The sequence below is a fragment of the Rhipicephalus microplus genome, chromosome 6, assembly GCF_043290135.1.
Source record: "Rhipicephalus microplus isolate Deutch F79 chromosome 6, USDA_Rmic, whole genome shotgun sequence".
NCBI lineage: Eukaryota > Metazoa > Arthropoda > Arachnida > Ixodida > Ixodidae > Rhipicephalus > Rhipicephalus microplus.
The window spans coordinates 62,182,258-62,207,259 of record NC_134705.1 but is presented as its reverse complement, the minus strand read 5'-3'; the positions used below and the strand labels follow the sequence as shown (position 1 = coordinate 62,207,259).

At 45.0% G+C, this 25,002-nt stretch overlaps 1 protein-coding gene across 2 annotated transcripts in view; it reads left to right on the top strand.

Moving 5' to 3' along the window:
- Positions 1-1,311: 1,311 nt before the first annotated feature.
- LOC119167628 (organic cation transporter protein) overlaps positions 1,312-25,002 on the top strand; it is an 84,321-nt gene continuing 60,630 nt past the window's right edge. For both annotated transcript variants that reach the window (XM_075866017.1, XM_037419130.2), the window contains exon 1: positions 1,312-1,406. The gene's annotated coding sequence lies outside the window, so the exon portion shown is untranslated. The remainder of the gene's footprint in view (positions 1,407-25,002) is intronic.

Genomic DNA, 25,002 nt, shown 5'->3' with positions numbered 1-25,002 from the left:
AGCACCTTCCGGGATGCCCTGTGTGTATGTTACCGCAGGATAGCAGATTAAGACATACGAAAAAATAGCACAAGGTACAAAGCGCGTTCCGTGTTTCACTGAGCATCTTACTGTATTCGCAGCTGGTTGAATCACCAACTTACAAAGATTTGATAGCTTTTCTGGGGCGAAAAAGACAACAGTGCTACAGGAAAATACAGAAGTGTGCAGTGGGAGAAACACTGCGCATCTGCCTGGGTGAACCTCGAGAACGTGCTGGCAATTCAGTTTCCAGCTGTCAAGTTGTCACTCGAGTAGCTTTAACTCAATGCGACAAGTGGCTATTGCCGAAATCACAGAACTATTCACGATTTCGTCACTACGCGTGGTGAAAACAAAACGAAAAAACAAAACGCAACTTTGTGCAGACGAGCCATCGATAGAGACCGGGAGAGATCGATAGAAACTGGAAGTGTGACGATTAATGTTCGATGTTTAACGGCGTGATACCTAGGGCTTTTACGCAATGATTTTGGGTATGCTGCGTCATTTTACGATAGAATAGAAAACGTTTATCAGGTGAGTCAGAATGTATTGCAAATTCCAGCCTGCGAGCTGCGCCATATTTTACTTGGCTCGCGTGTTCTCGGAAGCCTCGACTATCGATCAACAGCCTTTTCTGAGCATGATGAAAAACTTTTTTGCAGGTTCCCTTGTAACCTGACGTTAAAATAAAAAAAATGTAGTAATAATAGCAAATATTTACTTCCATCGAAAGTCGACTGCCAGTGCCGGGATTTGATCCCGCGACCATCATCGGGTCAGCGGTCGAGCATTGTAATCAATACACCACAGTGCAGGGTTACAGAAAAATAATGAAACAATCCGGTGAGTTTGACTGCTGATAGATTTGGCGAATTACACGCGCAGTATTGAAGTTTGCTTTTCCGTAAGTAAACGCAACGTTGCTAACAAATAAAAAAAACTGCACGCATTGTACCGTGTTTTGAAAAACCACTTACGCTTAATCTGTTTACCTAAGGTTCTGTCACTAAACTGGATATATATGTAAGCGACGTTATCTCCGTGTCCCGTGCGGCTTGTAGAAATAAGGACGGCAATAATGACAACAGTGTACAAAACTGGGCGAGTTGGTTTAACTTCATCTTGTGCATCGTCTTTTAGCGCTGCGATTTAAATCAAGGCGTTATTGACGACCCGAACTCAACGAAAACGGAGTCGCGCTGCTCAGGTGTGAATCATGGGTCACGCTGTTAGAAAGCAAGGATTTCACGATAACGTTTAGATAAACGACCACGGAGGAAGAGATGTGGGGAGTGCAGTCATAAAACGTATTGTCGGTGGGGCAGCCAGCGACGTACTTTCTTTTACGATAACTGACCGCGCCGTGGCCGGACGTCAACAAGGTGAGTGGGTCTTTCGTTAAGTGAAAAGCACTCTTTTTTTTTGCGACGCATTACGCCACATCTGTGCGCTGCTACTGTAAGCTGTAATGTACCTTTCGAGAAGCATAATATTGCGAAAAAAAAACAGGGGGGGGGGGCGCATTGCAACATACCTTGTTCTTCGAAGTACGAATATTTAGTCAAAATCCGCGTCATAAATGGTTTTTGCATATCGTGCGTATTTCTTATTTGACATTCATAATGCTGAAATAACGTTTTGGACTCATTACAAAACCACAACAGCTGTCTACGTTGCGTCGTAGGCCTAGCGAAAATAACATGAATGTAAAGCGGCCTTATAAGATGTGTCCTACTTAATCTGTCTGAACTGTTCATTTGACCGAATGATGCAATATAACCATTGCGGTGCAATGAACACTTTTTTCTTAAAAAGGTAGCGATCGAACAAGAGGAAAGCTTTGTAATTTTATGAAACGTTGTTGCTCTTACAGAAATAATGTGTTTGTGAGTATAGGCGAGGCTTCGCGATCAAGTCACTACTGAAGAAGACCCGGAATCGCTGGCATGGTTATTTGGCACATCGATTAAATAGGCTTATGAACATTGTTTTGCAGTGCCTGCCCAGGAATATAAACTTTCTGACGTTCCTTAGCTACTGATGACCTGGCTATAAGTTGGCATTTTCCGATTGGTTCTACTTTAATAGGGCTTTCAGATCAGTGCTTTAAGACTTTAGCGATTACCGCATTACGTTGATTGATTGACTGCTCTTAGAGCGAAAAATTGAATTCACCTTGTTGTAGTCATTCAAGTATGCTGATAAACAAAACAAAAATCTGGATATGGAGGAACTAAGCATATAAAGCTGAGCGAACCAGTGTGGACAAAAAAAACAAACAAAGAAACCCCGCCAGGCCTTCACGGAACGCGCAGCACAGTCATAATGGAAGTTAGAAGAGCGGCCTTTCATAGCCTTTTCTAAACTATTTGGGTAACTGCTACAGGCACAATTTCGGGTACCCACTGCGCGATAAATAAAAAATTTTTGTGTAGTAGGCCGACGTTCACTATGCCATTCTTTTACATTCTTCGGATAAAAGTGGTATAGGCTACACAGTTGCTAAGAATTTTTTGCAGTTTTTTTTACGCTGCGCCTGTTGACAATGAACAGTTTTGCTTGAAGTTGGTATGCACTACAGTTAATGAGTGGTCAAGAACACGTTTTCTGACGGGTTGAACATGTTTTATGATTGCAAAACCCACTCGTTAGGCTATTCGCATTATGTGATGCCTGTTTGTCGCTTTGATGTTCTAAAACGCTTTATTACTCATAATACTCTGATTCTTTTCCAGAAATCAAACCTGCCTAAGACCAGTTTTAAAACGCGTTCCAAAAACCGGCGTTGCTCAGTGTGCATTACTGGAGGGAGCGCGTTTCTAAGCTTGAACGACAAGCTCAGACGATTGTTGTCCATCACCTATAAAGATTTGGGCGAGCTGAAGCTTGTCACACTTTTACAGCAAAAAAGCTCTACTGCGTACTCCAATTTATCTATTATGCAAGATTTTATATACAATTTTATCGAATTTTCGCAACTCTTATATGGTCTTCTACTTTTGAGCCCATGCGTCGTGATAACATTTTCAGGCCAGTTAGTGCTGTTGGGTTAGGAATAAAGCACCTTTATATGTGGTAAACAGTTTCCCGCTTTTTCTTTTTCCTTGACGATTCCCATGCCCTGATTCATTAATTCTTGCAGATTAATTTTTTGTTGCTTCCCTGACTTAGTCATTTCTTCAAACTTTTCTGAACGCCCGTGTTCGTGGGGACTCATGCAGGAAGTAAGATAACGTAGGACGGGACGTTGTGTTGTCGACGACGGTGGCGCGCTATGAAATGGCGACTAATGTGGTGTCCGTTAGGCAGCCTCAGCTGGACTTTTGTCAACACTGATTCTGCATTGTTGTGGTAACTTCAGGCACTTCTCCGTCGAATTTCACCTGCAGAATATGCGCTAAATTTTAGTTGAGAGAGAAGTTCACCGCGACCAACTCCTACTAAGCCGCCCGAGTTGATGGCAGCCAATGCGTAAACCGATTAGTTCTGCAGTACTAAAGTAAAAAAAAAACAGGCCTGCGCGAAAGGCGCAGCTCAATCACAGCGAAAGCTAGAAGGGTGGCCTTTCAGAGCTTTTTCAAAACACTCATTGGCCAACTATTGCAGCCAGTTGCGTAATACCCACTAGGGCATTAATAATGATTTTTTTGGGTAGCATGCTGGCATTCGGTATGCTGTTTTTCGTCATTTGAATTGAAATCAGAATTTTATTGTTCACAATTTTTTTCATAAAGTTGGCACACACTGTGTGGACCCTTAGCCATTGGCTAGTTTGGGTGCAGAAAGGTGCATTTTATAAGGGCACTTCGAAAAAGCGTAACTAAAGAAGTTATATAATATCAATAAATAATACGAAAATAAGCAGAACAGTACATGAAATACCCACACAAAGAGCTAGAAATGAAAGAAATAACAACGTTTACTTACATACTAAAATTAGGACAGCCATCACACTAAAGATGACCTGTGATTAAAATCAGAGCATTTATCTAAATCGCGTTTTTTCTAGTGCCTTAGTTAAATTTGAACACACTTTTATTTCAAAAGGTATAGCATTCCAGATCTTGCCCCGCCGCGGTGGTCTAGTGGCTAAGGTACTCGGCTGCTAACCTACAGGTCGCGGGATCGAATCCCGGCTGCGGCGGCTACATTTCCGATGGAGGCGGAAATGTTGTAGGCCGGTGTGTTTCGATTTGGGCGCAAGTTAAAGAACACCAGGTGGTCAAAATTTCCGGAGCCCCCTCCTAGGCGTCTCTTACAATCATATGGCGGTTTTGGGACGTTAAACCCCACATATGAATTAATCAATAGCACTCCAGATCCTAATACCAGCAAACTGTAAAATTCGTTCACTATATACATTGTTAGTTCGTGGAATATTCCATTTACCATAGGTTGGTTGTTTGGTAGAACGGGAAGGGGCGGAGAACAGCGACACATTCAAAGGATGGTTGTAATTAATAAGCGTGTATACATATTTGGCTAGTTTCAATTTCCCTAGCTTATCGAATGGCAAGATGAGTATTCGGGGAAACAGAGGTTTACTGGGGTCATTGTACGTGGAATGAGTAATAATTCTTACTGCCCGCTTTTGAAGTCGTCTAACTGGGTCCAGGTAAGTTGTATACGTGCCGCCCCAAACTCAATGCAATATGTGATAAGACATTGAATGAAAGCATATTAAAGTATTTGGAGAATATTTCTATTATAATGTTGACGAGCCTGAGTAAGTGCATGACACCCTGAGGCTAATTTGGAACACATATTCTAAATCTGCATCTGCCAATGCAAGTTAATATATATAGTGACACTAAGATATTTACTTTTGCTGACTTGCTCTATGACATAATCGTTAATTTTAATGCGTATATCACTAGCACTAATGTATATTATTCTAGAGTGAAATGTAATACATTTGGTCTTATCCAAATTCATAGATAGTTTACTATTCGATAAGCAATAAGCAACCTTATTTAATTAGTTGCTAAACTACGACTCAAGATCACCTAGATTTTGACCTTTTACTATGACACAAGTATTGTCAGCGTACATCGGTATGTTAGAAGACTGTAATATCCTCGGAAGGCCATTTATATACAAGGTGAACAGCAATTCCCAGTACCGAACCCTGGGGAACACTAGTATTTAGGGAACTCATAGACGACATGAAACCATTAATTAATACAGTCTGTTGACCTTTCTGGTAGTCTGAAAGAAGTTCTAAAATGGTTCCACAGAAACCATAATGTGATAATTTATTTAGCAGTATTCTGTGGTCTATGGTGTCAAATGCTTTTTTAGGTCTAAAAAGATAACAGCTACTAACTTGTTTTCATTCAATGCTCTGTTTATAAATAACTTAAGGGTCAAAACAGTGGTGCAAGTAGAATAGTTTGGTCTAAATACGAGTTGCTGATAGGAGAGCATGTTATACTTTGCAATAAATTTATAGAAATGATTGTCAGGAATTTTTTCGATGATAATATAATTATGCTCAAAACAGAGATTGGCCTTTAGTTGAACGGTTGAGAATGATCGCCACTTTTATATATTGGAATAACCATTGAAATGTTTAAACAAGGGTAATGACTGCTCTCACAGAATGGTTAAAAAGGCGACACAAAACCGATCCTACGACGTCTAAATTTTCTTTAAAAAGCCTTATAGTTATTCCGTCAAGGCCTGCCGATTTATTCATTGGCATTTCCGACATAATATACCTGATTTTTTTAAGGTCTAGTCGTACATGACAAAATGATTCGTATTGAAATCTGAAAAAAAAAAAAACATGATCGAGGCTGGGTGCCTAGAATTTTTCAGCTAGTGTTGAACCAATGGAGGCGAAGTAAGTGTTGAAAACGATTAAACTGTAAGTGGAGCCGATGATATCAGAAAGTACCTGAAAAGGCGGAGGGTGGCCGACAACGCCATTTACAATTTGCCAAAAATTTTTTCGAATCGCCTGTTCTATTTTTCGGGCATAATAATTCTTTTTACTAATTCTCATCAAAGCCACTGATCTGTCACGCATCGCTTTGAATTGGCTCAAAAAGAATCCCATCTGCTTATGTCGTTTTCATTTGTCGTGCCAGTAATCCTTGGTCCTTATGACCTCCAACACTTCTTTATTCATCCAGGGACATAACAGTGTTTCCCGTGAATGAATCGAAACTTTTGTACTGCTTATTCGCGTTTATGAGGAGAGAAATAAACTTATGAAATTTAATATTAACGTCATCATTGTACATTCAATCAAAACTAGATGCAAAAAGAATATTTCTTAATGCTACGTAGTCTAATTTTGTTACAAACTTCGGCCCATCACGTTTTTTTACTCTTGATGCGATCAACAGAGACACGTATGAGGAAATTATTGGTGATGGGTTTGTCATATACTCCAGCACTAGTATTTTTTTATCGGAATTCGTCAGCGCGTGTTCAATCATTGTAGCAGACGTTGCTGTTGTTCGAGTTGGTGTGGTGATGAGATCGCGAAAACGAAATGATTTCAGAAAGTACATGCAGTCGTCGTGGACTGAACTACGGGTAATGTTCATATCACCATCAACAACAGTAGATTGTTTGACGCTGTTTGTTAGGTGACTAAGAATCATTTCAAGTGTTTCAAAAAGGGAGGGAAAACACGCATTAAGGGGAAGATAAACTACGCCTTCTGTAAGTGAAGATTCCATCCTTACGAAAAGTGACTCCATGGCAGGTGTAATGAACGATAGTGAAGGAAGAATAACATACGAATGCTAATTTTTAACAAAAAAAGCAACACCTCCCCATCGAGAATTAGAATCACGTGGCTGAGATAGCATTGTGCAATCGGGAATAACAATGTTCTCATTTCTTTCTAGCCAAGTTTCACTTAAAACGATCACGTCAAAACGTTGTGGTAGCTGGGAAATAGGTGCGAGGAGCTGATCAAAGTTTTTTGTATGCTGCGAATGTTGCTATGAAATATCAATATGCCTCTGCTAGTGTAGTTGTCTTGTTAATTTAGGCGAGACATTCTGTTTGAACTGGGTATGCGCTCTGGGTATAGGAACACGCATATACCTAAGCCACACTGCCAAGGCCGTCATCGCATGTGACATATAACACGCGCGAATTTTCACTTTGACGCATCAGGATCGTGCCGTCAGCCACCCACACGTACTTCCTTTTTTTCTTGTTTTAGCTGTATTGCCTTCCCAAACAGAACCTTCTTCTCGGGACACAGGTGTTCGTTTACGAACACCGGCTCACTTCCCTCAAAGCCAAGGGTCGACCTGTTCAGTCTGTGTTTTTGGGCGGCTCCCAAGACTTTCTTGCGTCGATCTAGACAAAAACTTCACCACCACGTTTGGAGGGCCACTCCCACGCATTCGTAGACGATGAACAGCATCAAGTGCGGTGTTATCAAGCGTTATACCAAATTACGCAATTTTGTTAACACTTGACGGTAGGTCCTCATTAGGTACCTGTGGGATTCCCTTCAGTTCAATATTTTTGCTTCGACTGTACTGTTTCAGCTCAGTTATTTGCTTGCTAGTTTCCTTCAACTTCTTATTTAGCCTTGAATTTTCTCTTTACATTTTATGCTGCGTGTCTTTACCTCCAAAAGTTCCGAGCGCATGCTTTTCATTTCTTTTCTAAAATCTTCAAAGGAGTCATTTATGTGTCCCATTAACTTTCTGACAGCTCTGGATGCGGCCTTCAAGCACCGATAGATGCGCCCTAGTTCCTAATTGTTGCAGTAAGGTCAGACATAGCCTTATCAAACTGCGCAGTCATTTTCATCAATACTTTTGTCACTCCCTTGATGATGCCAGGGGTTAGTCCGCTAAAAACTTCTAAAGTCAGACAAAGAATCTGTTGAACTTGACATGATTGCACGCGAAAGACCGTGAACAAGTACGTTTTTCAGCGTGGTCCTGCAGCTATAAAATTTGAGAAATCTCTAGTTAGGGTAGATGCGTATTTGCCTACCTGAAATGGCGCAATTGGACGATTTAGCAGACGTGAAACACAGATGCCAGGACCGCTCTGAAGTGTACAAGCCAGCTGCGTGGTTTCTTATATAGGCAAAAAAGATGACGCCCCTCGATAAATTCTGGAATGGTGACGTATGCTTGCTTGCTTGTTTATTGAATGAGGTGACTGCCAGATTGAGCATTCTTCTGAGAAGCGTGGTATCCGCTAAACACTCCAAAGAATTTTGTGCCAATTGTTCATGCAGTGGCTGACGACGATGAGGGATTATGGCTGAAGTAGGTATGCTGTACAGTTACTAGGGGAACAAGAACAAGCTTTTGTAATGGTTTGGAGCATTGGACGGCTCACTCGTTACGCTATTCGCATTGTACGACGACTGATTGTTATTTCGCTGTATTAAAACGGTTTATAAGCCGTAATATCGCCATTGCTTTCCCAACATCAAGCTTGCCTCAGGTAAGTTTGCCTACAAGTCGCAAGCACCGGCGTAGCTCAGCGGTAGAATACTGGGCTGGCACCCAGCGGGCCCGGGATCGAGCCCCACTATGTGGTTATGGACACCGGCGGTGGCGGACAACTGCGCGTGACGCGCGAATCGTGATCTCATAACAGCTTTCGCTCTAGAATAATCGGAAGCATCGTTCCTCACCAAGCTGCGCGCCTTGTCACAGTGTCTTTTGAAGAGTACGCAAGTTCGTTTACAAAAGAGGCTGGGCATCGTGTTACTCTGGCGTAAACATAAAACTAAACAAACGCCGCCTACGAGCTCAACGTGCGCACTAACAGCAGCTGTAAAAATTGAAAAGTGGACTGCGCATGTCCAGGCATGGAACTTCATTTGCCAATCAGATACGCGCAGTATTACGCGAGAGTTCACGTGGGCGTTTCATTTCGTCAACATCCAAGTTAATCGGTAGCTGGCTTCAACTATTATTGATATAGCAATGCTCGTCCATTAGGCGCCTTTCCTTCCTATACTTAATGTGACTATTGCAATGTTGTGAACTATGATGAAAGTCTTTCAAACTAAGGAACGGTGGTACATCACATTTGGAAACCCGTTGCACAGCGTGTGGCCATACGCCTGCTTTTGTTTTCATGCGAATTCTATGTAGAAACAAAAGTAAGAAAGCACGCGTCATTGGGCAGCTCGTTAAATCACCAAAGATGACGATAGAACATTGATTACACCGTCAGTCAAGTCAAGGACGGTATAGTGGGCGTTACCATTAGAAATTGCGATATAGCGGGTGCTTCGCCATATGTGTACAAGCATTACTGCTTCGGGCATCGCTAAACTAGTAGGAAATTAAAAAAATATACCTTGTGCCCCGGGACTAGCTAAAATCAGAGATGAAATGCTTAAAGGTACGCTAACGTGTTCCAGTAAAATATTAGAAATAATATTCATGCAAACGATAAAAGACACTACGCTTCCGCATGTCTGGAAGCTAAGTAGCATATCTAAAATATTGGAAGCGGGTAATCAGTCCGCTCATTCAAATTATCGTCCAATTTCCTTAACTTCTACACCTTACTGCTTGAGCACATAATTTACTCTAGCGTGGTAACCCATCTTGACAACAACTCCTGTTAAAAAAATCAGCACGCTTTCACTCAGGTTTTTTCTGAGTGAAACTTTTTAAGTTTACGGCGGATCTTCACTTACACCTCGTCTCTTCATTCGAAACCGATGTCATCTTCCTCGATTTTTCTAAGGCGTTCGATCACATTCCTCATCAAAGATTTATGCTTAAACTTTCCCCTTTTAATCTCGACCTGCTCATACTGTCATGGATACAAGCCTCCCTCACTAATCGATTCCAATACACAGTCATCGGAGGTCACCATTCCTCGACTACAAATGTAGTATCTGGCGTATCTCAAAATTCCGTCCTTGGCCCTCTCCTTTGATTTTTTAACGACCTTCCCTCAAGTGTTAAATCTGCGATACGTCTCTTTGCCGACGATTGTGTCGTTTACCGCCGTATATGTGATGGCTCTGATCAACTTGCCCTCTAAGTTGATTTAAGTGTAATTGAAAATTGGTGTTCTTTATGGATGATGCAACTTAATATTTCTAGGTGTAAATCTATGCAAGTTTCTCGTAAGCGTTCAAACCTAAATTTTACTTATTCCCTGAAGTCTAACCATCTCGCTCTAGCAGAATTGTACTGATACCTGGGTGATCTCATCAACAGCAAACTATCATGGACTGACCATATCGCACAGTTTACTGCCGATGCATCCAAAACATTAGATTCATCAGAAGATCCCTGTCCTGCTCACCGGCCTCAGTTCGCAAACTCGCCTACGAAACCTACGTCCGTAGTGAACCCGAGTATGCCTCTCCAATTCGGAATCCACACCAATCATATTTAATAGACGTCCTTAAAGCCATTCAAAATCTCGCGGCTCGTTTTACAACCTCCCAATACAATTTCCACACATGTTTTACTACTATAAAATCATCACTGTCTCTCCCCTCTCTGGATATTAGACGAAAAATAGCACGCCTTTGTTTATTCCACAAACTGTATTTCAATTATTCTTACTTACATGGCTCGCTGCTTCTCCCACCAATTCGAACTTGCCAAGAACGCGCTTTGGCGACTGGGACGCTTCACTGGCTGCACTGATCGAGCCAAGGTAACCGGCATGAAGGCGAGGATACACAGCTGACAAAGCCCGGATGTACTTGAAGCGGAAGCTAGCAGATCACGTGCACTCACTGTTATTGCACAGCGTACAACGGATAACACGAAAACTGCTTTGTTATTTTTGCTTTTCTAGGTTCTTTTATGTCTGCTACTTTAGAGCAAAGTAAAGGTAACGCTGTTTGTAACCTATCTTACTCTGACGTTTCAGTGACGTCACATGTTAGTGCCTATAGACATACTCAAGGTTTGGAAACATGGTAGGCGCCGAGTGGCGTCACGGCTCGTTGGCTCTGGCCAGTCGTTCCAATTAACAGCGCGCCACCAGCCTCTGTGATTACGTCACGACGAGCGCAGAAGATCACAAGCTGCCTTCGAGAACACGCGTCGGGACGCCTCTCGCATATTTACAAGTGGCGACAGGAACCAAGGATGTTTTAGAGGCTGTAGAGGTGTTCTGAAATGAACATATGAGTTATGTTGCCGTGTAGCTGTAGTGTTGCAAGCCTCAGCAAAACATATGAGATATCTTAATGGCGGCAATGTAGCAGATTTGCGAAATCTCATCGTCGTCGCTGCAGCCTACGGCACACGTGCACAATTTGATTCGTACTAATCCAAATACAGACCCAGTTCCGTAAGAGGCTCTAGGGTACAATATAAAAATGTGTGATGTCAAAATACGCAGCCACGAATCGCTATGGTAAATCCTCGCATTTAAAAAACGTGCCGGAGAAGTTATTGATGCGAAAGACAAGAGCAACCTCGGCGACACGATCATTCGCAATACGCTTGCTCTAAAGCTTCAACAATATGCTCTGGGCAAAGCGGTTACGTACCTGTAAGGTCTGCGGCTCAATTCGTACGTTCAAGCCGACGCTACGAAACGCGTACGGTTCGCAAACAGAGTTGGCAAGTTTTCCCGAGTGATGCTTTTCTGTGAATTGAAACAGACGTGAAAATCTCGTGAACCGCACTACAGCCAGAACAGCCCTGCTCGATATTACGTCAGGTGTGTCATCGCAGCCACGTATAATCAATCAGTAAAGTCACAGCGTTGCGGAAAAGCGATGCAATGAACGCGATAGCAACAAATTGGAAGGTCACGCGAAGAATGGAAAGCAGCAAAAAACGCGCCCCGCGTTGCTCACGCACAATTGCCTCACGAAGCGTACTCACAGATACAGATAAACGTGAATAAACGTCTTCGTTGATACTTCGCTGTGTCTGAAAAGCGCACCCTTTTAGCAAACGGAGACAGTGCAACGAGTGCAGTTACCATTGTGCGCCTGGAAACAACAGCAGGATCGTTCCGGTGAAAACCCAAGGTTTACGATTGTCTCTACCGCGAGGTAAGCGAGCGCACGTGCGCGGGAGCGCCTCTTCTCCACGACAAAAGTATGCGTGGGAGATGACAGCGCGCACCAACGCGTCCTGACGTTCTGGCGACGCGCGTTCATTGCGTTATCTTGCTGGTAATGCTCAAAACACTTTGGTTTGCCCTAGGTTTTACCACATAACCAGCGGAAAGTGGTAAATATAAATAGCTTGCCGTTTCGACGTTTAAGGAGGTGCTCCCTTCGTGGCTCAGTGGCTAACGCCCCGCACTCACGGTTGAGAGGTCGAGGTCGAAGGTTTGATTCCGTGCGCCAGAGTCCTTTTCTGGGCTATTTTACTTTATTGCGTTGTCTTACACACAGACACGCACGCACACATAATATATATATATATATTATGTGTGCCGGCGACATATATATTATGTGTGCTGACACCGGCGACAAAATCCAGCCGAGAGTGTCCATTTAATTAGTATCGCACTAAAAAGCATACATTTGTGACCAGGCCTTTCATTCGCTGCTATTTTAATGAACCGTACCTACGTAGAAACACATGTTCGATCGTTGGCTCGACGACCGAGTGACATTTTTAGTTCGCGCGAGTATGACAACATTCTTTTGACGTGTGGAAGACATAGCTATGTCAACAATGGCAACCATGAAAAATGGTTCGCATTTGATAATGCTATCCAACGCGTTAACGTGCTTTGACGTAAACGTGCTCCATACGCCTGCACGGCTTATTTAAAAAAGAAATTTCAATTTCGCCACTTATTGCAACGCCTGAGAAAGCTAATCGTTTTTTCTGGGTGACCTGCTCCAAAACATACCTGATGGAGTGGCGTTGAAGTAAAGTCCCGCGTTTCATGGCTGCGGTTAATCTACGACGGCTTTTCTTCAACAGAAATATGAAGGAAGTGTAAAGAAGAAAAAGTACTCCGGCGCAGAGGCAGGAGCATCGAACGTGCAGCAGAGGCTCGAGCTCGTGAACTGCGGCTGGCGCATCGCCAGACTAGCAACAACCTTTCCGCTGAATAAATCTCCTTTATATCTGGTGGAGGTGTTGGGTACCTTCCTATATACCTTTGCGCTACCATCCTGGAACTCCGTTCTCGACGGCTACCTTCTGCTATGCTGGACGCTGATCAGCAGACGCTTCCATCTCCTCCGGCCACCTGTCCAGGCAATGTTCCTCGCTGGAGCCTCCAATCTTCAGCTGAACAGATGGCAACGACGTTGAAGATTGGCTCTCGACTTTCGAATGGCTCGGAATAGATCTTTATGGTCCCCCGTTGACTCCTACTGGCAGCAGGTGAATAATAGTTGCAATCGACCACCTAACGCGCTACTGAGACCGCTGCTCTTCAAACGGCTACAGCACAGGAGGTTGCCACTTTCCTACTGCGTCGTTTTGTGTTGCGTCATAGAGGCCCTCAAGAACTCCTCAGCGACCGTGGCCGCGCCTTGTTGTCCGAGGTCATTGAACAATTGCTCGCTGATTGTGCTATTGTACATCGCACATGTACTGCTTACCACTCTGAAACCAATGGGGCTACCGAGCGCTTTAATCGTACCCTCGGTGATATGCTCTCTATGTACGTGACGCCTGATCACTCTAACTGGGACTTAGTTCTCCCATTCATTACATATGACTCTAATACGGCAACCCAAGCAGTAACAGGTTTCTCCCCTTTTAGATGCGGAGCATCTTATACTCGCGCCTTGTAGTGCGCCGTCCGCGCCGTCCGCACCGCTTCTCGAACATTCGACAGCTGACGCGCGCGCATGCGCCGTCGCGCCGTCGCCCACTCTTCCACCATCTGTGCATCCCTTCCTCCTCTACACACCGCGCGCGCTTCACTCCTCCACCATCTGTGCACCCTTCCTCCTCTACACACCGCGTTCGACATCTACAATTCTCCTGATTCTCCAGTGGACGCGCATGTGGCGTCGCGCTTCGAGAACATTCAACAGCTGACAGTGCATGCGCCGTCGTGCTGTATATATACTCAAGGTCGGCGCTCGCTCGCTCAGTTGCCGCTCGTCGGTTGGTTTGTACGGCGCGTCGACGTCCAAGGTCGTGGTGAAATGAATTCCAACGAATCCACAAACACAATGATCGACGTCCCTTCGACCAGCGCCGCCCTTTCGCATACGTGTGTACGTGTTCACTCATTTAACACCCCCTCCTACAACCACGTTAACCAATTTAGCCATCGACCCAAGTAAGTCGCAATTTAACACCCCATTTCACAACCACGTTAACCAATTTAGCCATCGACCCAAGTAAGTCGCACTTTAACACCCCGTTAACCAATTATATGGTCCGCATCCTCCTCAGTGTTCCCCCGAGGGAAGCTGCGGGCAATTTTTTTACTTCCTCTACGGCCGTCACCCCTCCCACACCATTGACACCATTCTGCCCTATCAACCGGACGCGTCCGAGTGCCTGCCGATCTTGAACGCCACCAGACACGCAAAAGAATCTCGCCAGTTAGCTCGTAGCTTTACCTCCAATCACCAAAAGCGGCAAAAAGCAATTCATGATGCCCAGACCGCAACTCCAGTTTTTTTCCGAGTGCCCTTGTGTGGCTGTCAGTGCCGCATCGCACACCAGGGCTCTCTTTCTAACTCCTGCCAAAGTACGATGGGCCATTTCGTATTCTCGAACAGACTTCTGCAGTAAATTACCTCATTGAGCCTCTTATGCCACCGTCAGACTTGCGACGTTGCAACCGCGAGGTTGTACACGTTCAGAGACTCCAGCAGTACCATGGTTCTATGCCGCCTGCACAGGACTTAGTCGCCAGGATTGCTCTTTTTTTTTCGCGGGGTCATTGTAAAGAAGAGGAAGGGCTCTCGCGCAGAGGCAGCAGCTCCGAGCGTGCAAACGAGGCTCGAGATCATGAACTGCGGCTGGTGCATTGCCAGGCTAGCAAATCTCCTTTATAGAAGGAAGGAAGGAAGGAAGAAAGGAAGAAAGGAAGAAAGCGAGAAAGGAAGAAAGCGAGAAAGCGTGAAAGAAAGAAAGAAAGAAAGAAGGGAAGGAAGAAAGAAAGAAGGGAAGGAAGAAAGGAAGGAAGGAATGAAAAAAGGAAAAAAAGGAGAAAGGAAAAAGGGAAGGAAGGAAAAAAGGGAAAAAAGGAAGGAAGAAAGGAAGGATTGAAGGATTGGAGGATTGAAGGAAGGAAGGAAGAAGGAAAGGAGGGAGGGAGGGAGGTTAACCAGAAAGGCATCCGGTTGGCTACCCAACACTGGGTGATCAGGGAAGGGGACCAGAAAGATGAGAAAGAGGGAAGAGAAGGAAAAGAAAAAAAGAGACTGACAGTTATTGCACTGCAGCGTGTAGAACTCCACCGCATGTCTGAGGCGTTTACACAAACCCGTCTTTCTCAACAAACACAGCAGGGCTTTCACTGCCTTGTGGGCTGTCTAGGCATGTGGACTTTGCTGTAATTGCACCTGCACAGAAAGAGGCCGATGATCCAGTCGCCGCATTGCGTTGGCAAGTACTTGTCTGCCTGAGGCAAATCGTGGACAGAGGCACTGCAGGTGTTCGATATTTTCACCGGCACCACAAACATCACATGCCGCACAGTCAGTCATTCTGACTAACGTGGTGAAAGTTTTCGTGAAAGCAACTCCCAGTCAACTGCGACAGAGAAGCGTAGCTTCACGTCGATGTAGGCCGGTTGGAGGCCGGAGTTGTAGTGAAGGGTCAAGCTCGTGCAGTCTTGTACGTCGTATGCTTGGTGTGTTCCACTCAGTCAGTGAGAGACTGCGGGCCAGTTATCGAATCTGCCTCGCCGCGCCCGCTCTTGAAAGAGGAATCGGAACGCTGTTTGTTTCGTCATGTCACGTGCGAGCAGCATTATCTGCAGAATAATTTCCGCTTATGCCACAATGGCCAGGTAACCATTGAAAGACGATGTCCTGGCCTTTTTGCATTAAGAGGTGGTGGAGCTTCACGGTGTGGTAGGTCAACTGGTCGTGGCATACACGTCGTAGAACTGAGTGCAGGCACCGTAACGCTGGTTTTGAGTCAGAAAACACGGCCCATTTACTTGGTCTTTCTTCAGAACTGATGCGTTGCAGTGCACTACGCATAGCCTCTAGTTCTGCCGTCGTGCACGTTGTCGCATGTGAAGCCTTAAAATGCCGAGTTAACCGTTGTGATGGTATAACCACTGCTCCACCTGAACTAGATGGCGTAGTCTAGCCATCCGTGTAAATTTCATTTCATTTCATATTATTTCTTTAAAGACCCGCGAGGGGGCATTGCATAAGGGGTGGGTAATTATAAACACAAAACATAGAAGCCAAAGATTTAACATAAAAAGTGCTTATTGATATTTTCTATGAACGATGATGGGCAGAGAATGGTTGCAATTTCACTGGGAAGGCCGTTCCAGTCTGGTGCGGTACGTGAAAAAAACGAGGCAGAAAAAGTAGAAGTCCGGGAGCGTGGCCTAATGTGCTCGTAGTTACTGTGGTTTTGTTCCAGTAGGAATAGACTTAGTTGTTTCAGGGTATGTGTCGGTAAGTCCGATTTTCTCCGCATTCCTGGAATCATTAAGTAACTCGTGGCCAGCTCAAGCTTCAAGGAGGAAGCAGTGGCTTTGATGCAGGTGCGTACGCCTCAGTAAACGATGAACGATGCTTGCAGACAGTGGCACCGTACGTCGTGCGGGGCCTTTCAGCAGCGACGCTCGCCAGGTGATGCGAAGGGGTCCTGGCATAATGCCTGAGGTGCATGCGCAATGGCTCGTTAATAACATGCGTCTTGGTTAAGTGATATTGAGCGATGGCAATGGTTTCCGCCGTTGAAGCACTGCGGGGTAATCCAAGACATATCTTAAGTGCTTTGGCTTGAATGCTCCGATTTGTGCGCAGGTTGGTCTTGGCGGTGTTAGATAATGCAGGTAAGCTGCACCATAAGAATTCGATGAACAGCACTCTGTAGCATGGATGGTATGGGCACTCCCCAATTCTTTCCTGCAAGGAATTTCAACATGTGACATGTTGCGGTCAGCCGCTTCTTCACATAGTTAACGTGTGGAGTCCACGACAGGTTTCTGTTTACTATGACTCATAAGAACCTGTGTCTGCTGCTGAACGATATGTGTTCGTCATTAATTGATATGTTGTAAGCAGACATTGGTTCCCGCGTGACGCTACCACTGCACATTTTCCGCAGGACACCTCAAGACTTTGTTTACAAAGGAAGCATGACGTCGTTGAAGCAGCCTTCTGAAGGCGCGAGCGTAGCTGAGGCCTTGTCACACCTGATGTCCAAATGTAGATATCATCTTCGTAGACAGAAAGTTCTACAGTGCTAGGTAGGTGCTTGACTAGTCCAATGAGAGTTTGATTGAAATGTGTAAGGCTTAGCACACCTCCCTGAGGAACTCCTCGGCTGCTGTAATAATCAGGTGTTAGGCCGTTCGCTGTCATCACGTCGAATGACCTCAGCTGTAAGTAGCTGTACACCCACATATATATCTTGCCACCAAGGCCTACTGTTTCTAAAGCACTAAAGATGGCTTCATGAGTGACATTGTCGTAAGCCCCCTAACGTCCAGAAACAGGGCGGCGCACAGTCTCTTACAGGCTTTCTGGTGTTCAACATATGTCACCAGACCAACAACGTTGTCGATTGATGAATGGCCGCGCCTGAATCCGGTCATGGATACTGGATAGATTTCGTAGTGCTCTAAATACCACTCCATTGGTGTTAGAATAATTCGTTCTATTGTTTTTCCCACACAACTGGCAAGCGCGATAGGACGGTTTGAGGCAATATCCAAAGATTTGCGGCGATGGCGTAGTGGTTAGAGCATCCGCCTCGCATGCAAGAGGTCCGTGGTTCAAATCCCGGTACCGCGCAGTTCCCAACCGGATTAAAAAAAAAAAATCCGCGTGTTGATGGAACTGCAATAAGAGGCCTGGGGTGCGGCCTCATCGGCAAACACCGCCGAGAACGCACTCCCTCACCAGAGAAGGATTGGCCACCCTGGTGCAGTATCTGGCCACTACCTCCCACATGCTTACGTCAAATAACTCCAAAGATTTACCAGCCCTTAGAAGTGGAATGAGGCGACTTGACTTCCAAGCTTGAGGAACCGTACCAGTCTGCCAGAAATCGCTGTATAAGCGTAAGAGTGCCTTCCTAGCTTTGTCTCAAAAATTTCAAAGGGCACGATAGGTAATGCCGTCAGGTCCGGGTGCTGAAGAACGTCTGCACAGTGCCAGTGCCGTCTCTGGCTCACCCATAGAAAACTGGCATTCCATACGGGGATCACGTGAGGGCGTTGGGTTGTCAAGTGTTTCCTTTGTTGATTCCGTGAAATTGGAATCACCGACAATTCGTCTACAGAAGAATTCTGCGACCTCAATCTCTCTGCATTGTAGGTGAAGTGCCAGAGATGTAAATAGGTGTCGCTGACCAAAGGTTCTGGTAAGATCCCGGACAGTTCGTCATCTCAGTGATAGGGGCTTTCGCGAATCCAACGACTCGTAGAAGGATCTCCAATGACGCCAAGCCAGTTTATTCTTGCGCCACTGCGTTTGCTTTTGAATGTGTCTAGCCAGCTTCAAATCAAGCTGGATGTCGAAATCGCTGCGCATGTGGCTAGTCAAAAGTGAATGCGACATCCTTCATCGACTCCTCTAGGTTATACGATAAGCCATTGGTACAACAGTCTTCCATTAACACTTTGAATTTCAGCCAATCGGTGTATTTCAAGTCTCTTGAGGACTTGGAGCTGGTGAAACCGTCTATGTGCAGGTAAATTGAAATATGGTCGCCGCCCCGCATTTACAGATCCAAAAACCAGTGCACTTTCCTGCTAAGTGAGTGATAAACCAATGTAAGGTCCAGACAGCTGCTATAGGCTGGTCCGCGTAAATATGTACGGCTTCCATCATTATAAATGCAGAGTTCATACTCCGAGGCTAAGGACACCAATTTTCTTCCTCTAGAGTTGACCCTGGAGTTTTCCCATAGAAAATGATGGACAATAAAGTCACCAGTAATCACCCATAGGCTTGGAGTCGATGTCAGAATACCGCGTATGCGCTCGCAGTCAAGGCAGCTTGATGGAGATAAGTAAGCTCCGAGAATTGTGAAAGTAACCCTATCTTTCTTCACAGCTAATAAGGCACACGTATTGAATACAATAGCCCCTTGCTGCAGTCTTCGTGAGTGGAGGACATGACGCACTCGTATCCCTACAGTTTGATTGACGCAGACAGGTTGGGTTCGCAAATCACAATGATGAGGAAACGGTTGACAAATGCAAACTGTCTAAATTCAGACATGCGTGACTTAAGTCCTCTGGCATTCCACTGAAATACAGATGTATTCTTGACTTCCACTCGAAACGACGGTGCCTCGCTGGCCGTGGTTTTACCGTAGAGCTGCAAGCACCGGACTCAGGGTGTCCAGCCCTTGCAGGGCGGTTGGCGCAGACGAAATCTTATATTGCTCAGCAGGACACGCATGACACTCATCAGCGATTGCAGCAAGCTTATCATTTGATCTTAATTCGTCGCATCACAGGTTCGAGGGGTCATTGAGGGCGGCGGGATTTCATGCAACTAAGAAATAGGTTGACTTCGTGGAAGTGAGGGCCACTGTTGGGAAGGTGTGACTGCTGTCCCTTTCTTCTGTTTGGCAGTATCCATCCTCAGTGATTTCGGTGTTTGTGGGTCAGCCACTTCGATAGAGCATGGCATGTCTCTATCTGTAGAGCAGTCTTTTCGTGATCGTCTTCGCCCTCGATGCCGTCATCGGCAAAGTGTAGTGGCAGCTTCCCTGTACGTTGAATTGTCCCGCACCATACGCTTGAGTACCACGTGCTCGTTTCGCACCCGCAGGCAATCTTTGGATGAGGCTTCATTAGCACCGTGGCAGTTTGTACATCGCAAAACAGGGGCACCGCAGGCGTCTTTTTAGTGAAATTTAGCGCGCCACGGACACACAACTTTGTTCTCACAGACACTTTTTACGTGTCCCGTCTTGAAACACTTGTAGCATTGCAGTGGCTTCGGTGCGTACAGTCGTACCGAGTGGCGCACATGGCCAACTTTGACATACGAGGGAAGGCTGTCTCTCTCGAACACAAGCCTCAAGCAGCGTGAGTTGCCGAGTCTGATGATGTGCGGGATGCGAGTGCCTCCTGTAGCTGGCTTTATTAATATTGGCAAGTAGTTAGCTGGGATAGAGAGAACCACGTCGTAAATGACGCCTACAGTGCCATTACAACTTGTAGTGACCATTAGCCGAACGTTCACGTTGCTGATTTCTGTTATGTGCCGAAGGCTTTGCAGCGCAATACAATGCATAACCTCCACGGCAAGGGGATTTTTTCGTGCATTGATCCTCACGTCTTTGATCTCATTCGGCGCGGTTTCCTCTAGAAGCACAGAAAGAACTTGCCTGTTGAGGAGTCACAAGTTGGACGCAGGGTCTTCGGGCACGAACAGCATGGTGGTGCAGTCTTAACGGTAGAAACACTTGCAAACAACGCCGTCCGCAGCAGTCTTCGTTTTGTAGTTCGATTCAGGACGACCGTGAAGTCATCATCCGATGACTCGAAGCCATCCGAGTACAAATCGGTTGCCTCGCTGTCCGCGTCGCTCGACGCGTTGTCACGCTTCCTGGATGATGAAGACCGGCGTGACGGTTGTATGCCAGGAATATTCGCAGGTGTGTCTTGAAGCGTCACCGTAAAGAACGGAGCGGTAGCTCTCAGGATTTGCAGGAAAGCAAATTGAAAATGCTGAAACACAGGCACAAGCATACTGGGAGAGAATCACTTCGTCGTCGTCTCCCACAAAAAAACTGAAGAAGAACGAAAAATGATCTGGCACATCTTTCTTGTACCTTCCCGCGCAAATCATAGCGAATGCTCGCCGGTACTCATTTCTTTCTTATTTGCACGGCCACAAACAACGGACGCACCAGCGAAAACATAGCAGCAAGCAACTGCGATAGGCGCAGTGGCTTTTGCCTACTCTGCGAAGCCAAACGGCCGACAACAACGCCACCTTATTCTTTTGACGTGTGTCCGGTGTAATTCGTCTATAGTGACCAATGTTCCCGCATTGTCGCTAGCCAGCCCAAAATAACTGCGATTTCAAACTGGCGTTAATAATTACAGACTTCATATGTGCCGAAATATTTCTGAGTCAATGTGTCTAATCCTTGTTGAAGTAGGGAAAATAGCAACCGGAGTTCCGTTTTAGTTTCACGAGTGCTTTAACGAGCGCTTTGCATTCAACAGATAGAACTCAGCATGACATCCCCATCACTCCTGCCTCCACTTAAATGGGAAGTCATTAATATTCTATATGGTAGTGACCATTTTCTTATAGTTATCAGCACATCAATAACAAATACATGTCCTGCACAAGTTTCTAAATGGCTCACCGACAAAGCTGATTGGGAAATGTTTCACAAAATTACTGTATTAACTTGGACTGACATGGCAGCCTTGTGCATTGAGGATGCTGTATGCTACTTTACAGCTTTCTTGGTTGAAGCAGCAACAAAATGTATTCCCCAAACATTTGGACCGTCAAGCAAACGACGAGTCCCATGGTGGAATAATGAGTGCCGTGATGCTCGAAAAAAAAATAGGGCATGGAAGCTGCTTAGAGACTCGCCCACAGCAGGTAATCTTGTAAACATTAGGAACGTCAAGTCGCAAGCTAGGAGGACGCGCCGACAGGCCAGAAGGGAAAGTTGGCACAAATTTTCATCAGGCATTAACTCATACAAAGATGAGTCGAAAGTCTGGAACATGGTTAGTAAGGTGGCAGGACGAAAATCACACTCACTTCCTCTAGTGAACACACAAGGGGAGAGTTTAGAAGACCAGGCACTCTCGGAGCGCCCTTCGAACAGGTCTCCAGCTCATCACACTATAGTGAAGCGTTCCGAAGATGCAAACCCACAATAGAAAAGCAAAGATTAGAGCGCAAACCCACAACACATGAGGCATATAATGAACCTTTTTGTTTCGCTGAACTACAAGCCTCACTTACCTGCTGCAATAAATCTACCCCAGGCCCGGACCGTGTGGCATATGAAATGTTAAAACACCTGCCCACTGAAACCCACAAAGCTCTCCCCTATCTGTATAATGCGATATGAACTTCTGGCGAGCTACCCTCAGCCTGGAAGGAAGCTATCGTTTTCCCAATTTGGAAACAAGGCAAGGACCCAGCCTCAGTTTTCAGCTACAGGCCAATAGCTTTAACCAGCTGTCTTTACAAGGTCTTTGAAAAAATGATTAACAGGCGCCTGATGCACTTCCTTGAAATTAATAATCTACTTGACCCACACCAGTGTGGGTTCCGAGAGGCTCGGTCCACTAATGACCCCCTTGTTCGTATCGAGGCACGCATTCATGACGCCTTTGTTCATAAGCAATTTTTTCTTTCTGTGTTCCTCAATATGGAAAAGGCATATGACACTACATGGCGCTTTGGCATATTGCGAGACCTTTCACATTTAGGTGTGCGGGGTAGAATGCTGTCAATCATCGAAAGCTACTTGTCCAACCGAACATTCCGTGTCCGAGTTAGCACTGTCTTATCTCGAATATTTGTTCACGAAACAGGAGTGCCACAAGGAGGTGTATTGAGCTGCACACTTTTCATAGTTAAAATGAATTTCTTGCACCTGTTTCTCCAACGTAACATTTTTATTGCATATATGTCGATGATGTACAAATTGGTTTCAAATCATGCAACATCTCATTGTGCCAATGTCAGGTTCAACTCGGGTTGAACAAGGTATCTCAGTGGGCAGATGAGAATGGTTTTATACTCAACGCGCAAAAGAGCACTTGTGTCTTGTTCAGCCGAAAGAGGGGCCTCCATCCTGACCCCGACATTGACCTGCATAGTCAATATCTGTCAGTAAAGACCGAGCACAAGTTTGTTGGTCTCATATTAGACACTGAACTAACATTCATCCCACGCATCAAGTATTTAAAGGACAGGTGCTTAAAAACAATGAACATTTTGAAAGTGTTGTCACGCACTACATGGGGTAGTGACACGAAATGTCTAATAAATTTATATAAAAGCCTCGTACGCACACGCCTAGATTACGGTGCTATAATCTATCATACGGCAACACCATCAGCCTTGAAGATTCTCGACCCCGTCCACCATCTAGGCATTCGCCTCTCTACAAGTGCTTTCCGAACTAGCCCTGTGGAGAGCCTGTACGTGGATTTGAATGAATGGTCGCTCCACCTACAAAGATGTTTCCTGTTCTTTTTATACTTTTTGAATGTGAAGGCAGATAAGAAACACCCTTTCCATTTCACAATTAATGATTGGTCTTGTTCTGGCTTGTTCTAGAACCGTCCTTCCTTTAGGCAGCCTTACGCGCTCCGTAAAAGAGGCCTGGTCAACGAAACAGGTGTGCCTCTTCTTGATCACAGATTGATGGCTCCTGCAACATATCTGCCACCGTGGCAGTGGCAGCTTATAGACTGTGACGTCTCTGTTGAAGTCACAAAGCACGCACCACTTGTACACATACATACATACCTCCTAGAACTACAACATAAATACACATGCCCCGAGTTCTTTACCGATGCGTCAAAGTCAAACACTTCTGTGCCATATGCAGTGGTAGGCCAATCCTTTTCCGAGGCCGGCGTTCTTCATCCTGATGCAAGCATTTTCACGGGAGAAATTCACGCAATTCTGGCGGTCATAGAACACATCAAACAGATAAAATTACAAAAGGCGGTAATATACACAGATTCCGTAAGCGTGGTCAAAGCCTTGAAAACTCCTAAAAACACAAGAACCCCGTGCTGGTGTTACTTTATTCACTTCTGTGCACACTGTACACATCAAAGCAGCATGTCGTTGTTTGCTGGGTTCCAAGGTACCGTGAAATACAAGGGAACGTTTTGGCCGACAATCTGGCTGCTTCCGCCTACTACACCACTCCCAATGCATCAATACAATCCCTGCACTTGACTTAAAATCTTTTCTAAAAAGAAAGATCAGGGGGTATTGGCAGATCACGTGGGATGAACACATAGATAATAAACTCCATGCCATTAAGCCGCAACTAGGTTATTGGCCACCACTATCAAAATCATGACACACAGAAGTAACAATAACAAGGCTTAGAACCAGACATACACACTCTACATATTCATTTCTTGTATCTACCGGCAATCCACCATACTGTGAGAGATGGGGAGAACCCCTCACGGTTCTTTACATTCTCGTCCAGTGCAATGAGCTAGATGCTCTAAGAAAAAAAGCATTTTTTACTGCCATACCGGCAGCAGCTCCCACTATACCCTGGGATGCTCATCGGTAGGGACCCGCTTTTTAAACTGCAAACAATTTTCACGTTTTTAAAAGATGTTCATAGCTTTCATCTGATATTTCGAGGTCGGCCTTAGCACGACCTCTGTACTGTGGTCGTGGATGCGGTTAGTAAATTGTCATCATGATTTTAATATCATGACATTTTGCCATCCACTTTCACTGTACATATCTCACGCCACCGTCATGATTTTATCACTTCCAAGTTTTAACCCGCGTTAGCGCGAGGAATTTTAAGGCCCCTTTACACCCTTGTACCATACCAATGTTCATATCTCTAGTCAGCTGATATGGCGCTTTTTCACCATCAATTGGCCTCTGCGCCATTAAAAAATACTAATCATCACTGAAGGCATCGAACAAATATAGTATTTCCCTGAGCAGGATTTCGGAGACATTTCTTGAAACACCTAATATAATGACATTTCTTGAATCAGCTAATATATTGCGTTCAACTCAAAAGGTTAGCTTTTGAGCTGAAAGCAATAGAATTGTCCTGTCCCTTGTGTGTACTTCAACCACGAAGTCCATACTTTTCGTGTGTGATGTTATTTGGGAAGTTAAAATTGCGGATTACAACAGCGTAATTCTTAATGTTGAAAGCGGCTTGTGTCCTCCTGACCAGGATT